We start from the raw sequence: 6,937 nt of genomic DNA, 5'->3' as shown, positions 1-6,937 counted from the left end.
AAAGTGGAATTTTTAGCTGGTATATTATTCAGTATAGCGGACTTATTTTAGTAACAGCTCCTAATCTATTGTCAGTCCTTGGGAGGAAGGTTTGAGTGGAAGAGAAAGAGATTCAATGAAACTGGGAAGGAAATAAGCATATTTCAAGGGCAAATTATGGGGTTACATGAGAAATACCTTGAAGGACCTAATTGTGCCCACTAGAGGGGGAAGAAAAAGAGGATGCACTCTCTGTGAGTGGGATAGGGCTCAGGAGCCAAAACAAAAATGTCCTCAAAATACCTCTGGCTAAGTAGATTTCTACTATGGGTGGACATTAGAAGAGCAAAGAGAGTTGTTTGGACATTTCAGGGTTTCAGCTGTAGCCCTCTACAGGGAAACTGTACCAGAAGACACACAAAGGAGGGTCCTATGTAGAAAGGCTGTTAGAAATTTCACCAACAATCCGTGTCTAAATTCTGGGCAAAAAGTTTGCTGGAACACTTGGGCCCATATCTGAGGGGTTAGACATCAGAAACCACATGTGGCGTTATACATATGTGGGGTAGAGTGCAAGGTTCCAGAGGAAAGATTTCTTCCCTAAAGCATCTCTCTCAGATTGTTGTGTGCAGCTAATGCCTAACATATTAAAAATAAGCAAAACAAAAACAAAAAAACACCAACTGTGCTCACCACTCTGAGATCAGACCTGAGCGGAAACCAAGAGCTAGTTGCTTAACCCACTACACCATCAGTGTGCCCAATATGTAAATTTTTTAAAAAGTCTGTCCAGTAAAGAACTATCAAGAGAATAAAAAGACATATAAAAATGTATGTCATATATAAATCTATGACATATAGAAAAAAAATCTCAAAATATATAGTTGATATTAATATTTTTAATATAAAAAACTCAAAAAAGTTTAACAATACAATAGCAATATCAGCAAGAAATACAGAAGCCAGGGTGGCTGGGTGGCTCAGTGGGTTAAACCCTCTGCCTTCGGCTAAACTCATGATCCCAGGGTCCTGGGATCGAGTCCCACATCAGGCTCCCAGCTCAGCAGAGAGCCTGCTTCTCCTTCTCCCTCTGCTTGCTGCTTTGCCTCCTTATGTTCTCTCTTTGTCTGTATCTCTCTGTCAAATAAATAAATAACATCTTTAAAAAAAAAAAAAGAAATACAGAAGCAATTTACAAAAGCAGACATAGCTACAAGTAGATAATATACATACATAGCCTTCCTAGTGATCATTTATATAAATGTAAAATCTGATAAACAACAAGATGGTTTGGAGATAGCTGGGTTAAGAGCACACATCTATACATAGTAGAAGTGTTACATTTTTAAACATAGGTGGTTATTTTTGTAAAATTGACCAAAAATTTTTTTAAAGATTTTATTTGTTTATTTGACAGAGAGAGACGCGGCGAGAGAGGGAACGCAAGCAGGGGGAGTGGGAGAGAGAGAAGCAGATTTTCTGCTGAGCAAGAAGACAAATGCGGGGCTTGATCCCAGGACCCTGGGATCATGACTTGAGCCGAAGGCTGATGCTTAATGACTGAGCCACCCAGGTGCCCCAATCTACCAAAATTTTTAAATGCAAATGCATTTCTGGATATTTATATTACAGAAAGACTGTGCATACACCTGCCTAAATGTGTGCCCAAATTTATTTATTGCAGCATTATTTTTATAAAAGATAACTGCAGCCAAGTTAATGTGCTCTTATAAAAGATTAGGTGAGTAAACAGTGGGCATTCCATATTATAGAATACTATACAGCCATTAAATTCATTTACATAAAGCCTGCGTCCAGGTTCATGTTAAATACTGATGAATAGATTGTTTTGAATTTCTCCCAGTAGTTTGTTAACCTTAAAAAAATAAAACTGCCAGTTTTATTTAACAATATTTATTTAACAATAGTAGCTTTATTCAGGAATACCACAAAATTGCAATCAGGCACAGCAAGGTATACAAAACAGTAGGCAAATTTGGAATAAAAAGAAGGAATGTAGGGGCATCTGGGTGGCTCAATAGGTTAAGCATCTTCCTTCAGCTCAGGTCATGATCTCGAGTCTTGGGATTGAGCCCTGAGTTGGGCTTACTGCTCGTTGGGGAGTCTGCTTTTCCCTTTCCCTCTGCCCCTGCTCGTGCTCTCTCTCTCATTCGCTCTCGCGCTCTCTCTCAATTAAATAAAATACTTCAAAAAAAAAAAAAAAAGGAATGTACTTTTAAAGAGAAAAGTGGTGGAGGGCTTTGTGGGGGTGGGTGGGTAGAGCTGTTATAAACTAAAAGTCCATTGGGAAAAAACTAGGAATGCAAAGTATAGTGGTTTCTCATTGGCTGAATTGTGATTTATCTCTCATCGACTGGGCTTTTGCCAAGGGAGGAAGAAATCTTCCTCCAGCTGGAATAGTAAATTAGTATTCGATTGCAAGGTCCACCTCTTCCTCTGGGATTTGCAATTGACTTTGAGTGGTAGCAGTGGTAAGGCATGAGAGTTCCCTGTGTCCAACTTCCCAACTCCCATTTTGGTAAGGTTTCTGTTTATTAATTTTCACATGTTGTATAGAAAATCTGTTACAAATAGATTACACATATAGAAAATATAGATTTTCCATAGAAAATCCAATGGTCACATTACTGATTGTGATAACTAGCTTAAAAACAATGTGTATAAAAATGTTCTGTCATTTTATTTAAACAGCAAACATATTTATGAGAATCTAGAATAAATACATAATGCAAAATAAAGGGGAAAGTCAGGCTTTAAAATGGTGATGTCAGGCTAATACCAGTTCTGTGTAGTTATTTACTGTCTAATCTGACTACATCACACCATCCAATATAATTGGTTTTTAAGGGAATTTGGGGATTTTTTTTCCATCCCGATTTTAACAACTTTGTTCTCTGGTGTCTCTTTGCTAAGAAGCATATCAGAATGGCTTAGTGCTGGTTAAAAAAAAGAAAGAAAGAAAGAAAAAGTTTTAGCTTTCTTCATTAAGAATAAACAGAACATGGTGCTATGTTAATTAACCAGATGCACTAAGGCATATGAATACCTAGAGTTACTTTATTTCACAATGTTGAAACACCAAACAAACCATTCTAGTGACTGGTGTTATTCTGCCCTCTAGTGGTTCAAATTAAAAATTCCTGTTTGACTACATTGCAGGAAAATAACTTTGAGGCAGGATCTTTATGAAATTTTCCTTTTAAAAGGATAACAGACCAAAAACGAAAAACAGCATGGAAAACTTGATGTATATACATCATCAAATAATCTGAACAGAAATATTTTGATTTCAACGTATTTCAGATTTGCATTGTTTTGCCCATTACGTCATTAAAAGTTTTTAAGACTGCAATATTTCAACTCGATTTTTTTTATTAAATTTTTTATTTATTTTCAGTGTAACAGTATTCATTGTTTTTTCACCACACCCAGTGCTCCATGCTCAACTCGATTTTAAGCATTCACAACCAACAGTGGAGTTCTACAGAGGCTTCCCCAGGCCATTTTCTGAACAGAGTGCCATTGCTTCAAGCCTTAAGAGAACAAGGTTTTTCGAAGGCAGAAAAAAGGGACCACACAACATATCCAAACATAAATAAAGCTGGCCAAGTTTTAGTATTCTAAGTGCTTTTTTATACACTATTTCCTTGAAGGCACTAGGATCTTTGCTGCTTTACTTCAATAGCTTTCATCCAGTTCCAGCAACACACACACATACACACACACATACACACACACACAAACATTGGCACACGTGTATGAATGACATAGAATGGCTTCTAGACCAGCTAACCCAGATTATCCCAGAGCTCACACATGTTTCAGCCAAGGTTATTTATTGACCTTCTACATAGCCAAGTGACACTGACTACGTCCCCATTCTCCAGCCCATTCTCTTGACATTATGTTCTCCTATACTAAGCATTGCCTCACTTATGATGGATGTGCCTGTAAACATGTGTGCTATTTCACGGTGCTTCCTAAGCCTGGACATATTTCCATCTTTCTTTTGTTGATATGATGGAAGGAATAGTTTAAATAAGAAGCAGTATCAGAATGAGATCGATATGTATCACTTGAGAGCTCCCCAGATCTATGACTCAAGCTATACAGTTTTATTATGCACAGTCTCCTTTTCTAGCTCTTGTCTATAAAAGCATGACCAGCTCTTTACTGGTCCATGTTCCCAAACTGTTACAATAAAAATGAGGGCTTATTATTCTTTGACTTAATTCAACCAAAAGCCAGTCAACAGCTCTGCCTGCTACTCCCCCTGCTTGTGCTCTCTCTCTCTCTGACAGATAAATATATGAAATCTTAAAATCTTAAAAAATATAAAAATATATTATATATAATGTTACATAATTATTGTTATATTATACTATTATAAATAATACTATAATTTATAATAATATATAAATATATTATAATAACATATAAATATATATTATTATTACAAATTATATAAAATCTTAAAAAAATAAATAAAATAAACTTTAGTACCATTTTTAGGTCTCTGTCCCTGTGAGACTAAGTTTCAATACAGTAGGAAATACATGTGCCTTATTTACCTGTAGGCTTTTCTTTTTATTATTTTTTTTAAAAGATTTATTTATTTATTTATTTATTTATTTATTTGAATGGAATGCACAGGATGGGGAGAATTTTAAGCAGACTCTATGCTGAGCGTGGAGCCGGACCTGGGAATTGATCTTACAACCCTGAGATTATGACCTCAGCCAAAATGAAGAATCTGATGTTTACCCACTAAGCCACTCAGGTGCCCCTTTTTTTGGTTTCTTTTTAATATTTTATTTTTATGTAATCTCTACTTCCACTGTGGAGACAGAACTCACAACCCTGAGATCAAGAGTTGCTGATCCACTGTCCATGAAGCAACTGAGAAAAAAACATATGGCATAAAAGGGTAAACTATGCGCAGAAAGACTAACCCACATTATTCCCAGATCCCATGCAATATTCTTCTCCAAGTCAGACGCACTGACTTCTCTTATTCATGCTCCCACCTGCTCCAGGGTGGTCTCTGCTTATGCATTCCACCAAACCGACTCTCAGGAAGGTCAGCAAAGGCACCTGTGCTTCTGACATCGCAGGCAGTTTCAATCCGCATCTTCCAGGAATCTGCTGATGGTCTTTGAAGCACATTTACCTCCTTAAAGACACTGACCAGCATCCTCTCTTATCCCTGTGCTGTATGGCCAAGAGTCCACCGTCTCCTTTGTGGCTCTTCTCTCCCCTCCCTTCAATGGTTGAAGAGCCTCAGAATCAAGTTTATGTCTGTTTCTCACATGACACGGTCTGCCTCCGTGACCACCTCTGTTTCTGGCTTTGCCTGCTAGATGTGGATCTCAGTCATGGCGTTTCTTGTCAAATGCCAGCTCACCTCCCCCCGACACTGAACATACGTGCCTCCATGTCTGCCAGTGACCTGTCGAGGGGTCGACAGATTTTCTGTGTGCACTTCCTGTGTACTTCTACCTCGCTGTTCAGGCAGCAGGTGAGAGAAGTCACTTCCTTTCCTTCTTCATTAGACCACTAAGTAGGAGGATTGTTTATAGATTCCATCCCAACAGCAACCAAAGATGTAGACATCAGGATCTGTATTTATTATGTCCTGTAGCCTAAGGGCAACGTGCAAGTTGTCCTAGAGAAAGTCAGTTGTTATTTCCAATGTTAATGCAGTATGATGGTAAATGCATTCTGCTGTCCAATTTCCAACAGAGTTACACAATCAGACCTGGTGAGCCTCTTTGAAAACGCTTTTGTACTTAAAGTTCCATAAAGAAAAAATTGATAAACTGATTACATATTATAAATATATTTTATTATATTGTGTATTAAAAGGTGCACATCACATTATATGAAAAACCTGAATGTTATCAATATTTACATAAATAAATATTTAAATAGATAAATAGACACAAGAAAGGTCATCTGTAGGCGACTACTGCTTGTAGAGTTGACATGTTCTGAAAACACTTGACAAATTGACTGTGTTCATGTATTCACGACAGCAGAAGTGAGAGTCTCTGACACGGCAGAACTCCGGAATGTGTGATGTTATTTGTCAGAAGGAATGGTTTCCATGTTGAAAGGGGTGTCAGTTCCCGCTCCTTAGTCTCTTATGCAAGGCTGTTGATGCATACAAGGGTTTCATGATCTCTGCTCGGACCATCTCCCAGGCACAAGGGCTGTATTGCTTCTCTTGCAGATAGAGGGAGATTCTCTGGAAGTAGTTCCTCACGATGGAGTCCCCATTCACGAGGGGCGTCTCTCCCACCCCCGCTTCCTGCAGGGGACAGGCTTCCAGGTGGCCCAGCTGCTCAGAAAGTCCCGAGCACAATTCCTCCAGGAGGGTCGTGTTCCAGGGAGCAGGTGAGGCCTCTGTGCAGAAGAGGTGGAAGGTCTTCTGGTTCGTCACATGGACGACAGAGAGGGCTTGAGCCTTCTGCAGCTGCTTGCCATCAAACACCTCCTGGGGGAAGCCAAAGTCGTGTGTGTACTTGTCACAGGAGCTAGCAGACAGTCTCCTCATTTGTCACAGGAGCATCAAGGCCCTCCAGTGCAGCAGTCCGTGGTCCTGAGGCAGGTCGCATCCCAGAGAGCCGAGGGAGTGGCAGCTGAGCACCACCAGGGCCACCAAGAAGGAGCAGGGCAGGGCCATCGGGGATCCTACAGATGCTGTTGGCCTGGCTGGGGTGGGCATGTCTGGGACTCGAGGCTCTAGCTTCTCTGAACATTTTGTCTTATGCGTGAGGCTTAAGTAGGGGACATAGGAGTTTTCAATTTCTGAACGTTTCCCTTACTTTCTACTTCTCTTTTTGCTTTCCTTTCTACACTTTCTACTAGGGTTTGGAGCATGGGTTTCTCAATCATGTTTTATTTTCTTTAAGTTTTATCCTAGCCTCTAGAATCT

The 6,937-nt window shown here is 39.3% G+C and overlaps 1 pseudogene across 1 annotated transcript; it reads right to left on the bottom strand.

Annotated features, from left to right (window-relative positions):
* Window positions 1-6,121: 6,121 nt before the first annotated feature.
* LOC308353366 (interferon alpha-1/2-like) lies at window positions 6,122-6,685 on the bottom strand (annotated as a pseudogene). Its single transcript has one exon. The product of its transcript is annotated as an interferon alpha-1/2-like (transcript).
* Between the last annotated feature and the right edge of the window lie 252 nt (window positions 6,686-6,937).

Source organism: Martes martes (genome assembly GCF_963455335.1).
Source record: "Martes martes genome assembly, chromosome: 12".
In the NCBI taxonomy this organism is placed as follows: domain Eukaryota; kingdom Metazoa; phylum Chordata; class Mammalia; order Carnivora; family Mustelidae; genus Martes; species Martes martes.
This window is presented reverse-complemented; position numbering and strand designations above follow the sequence as displayed.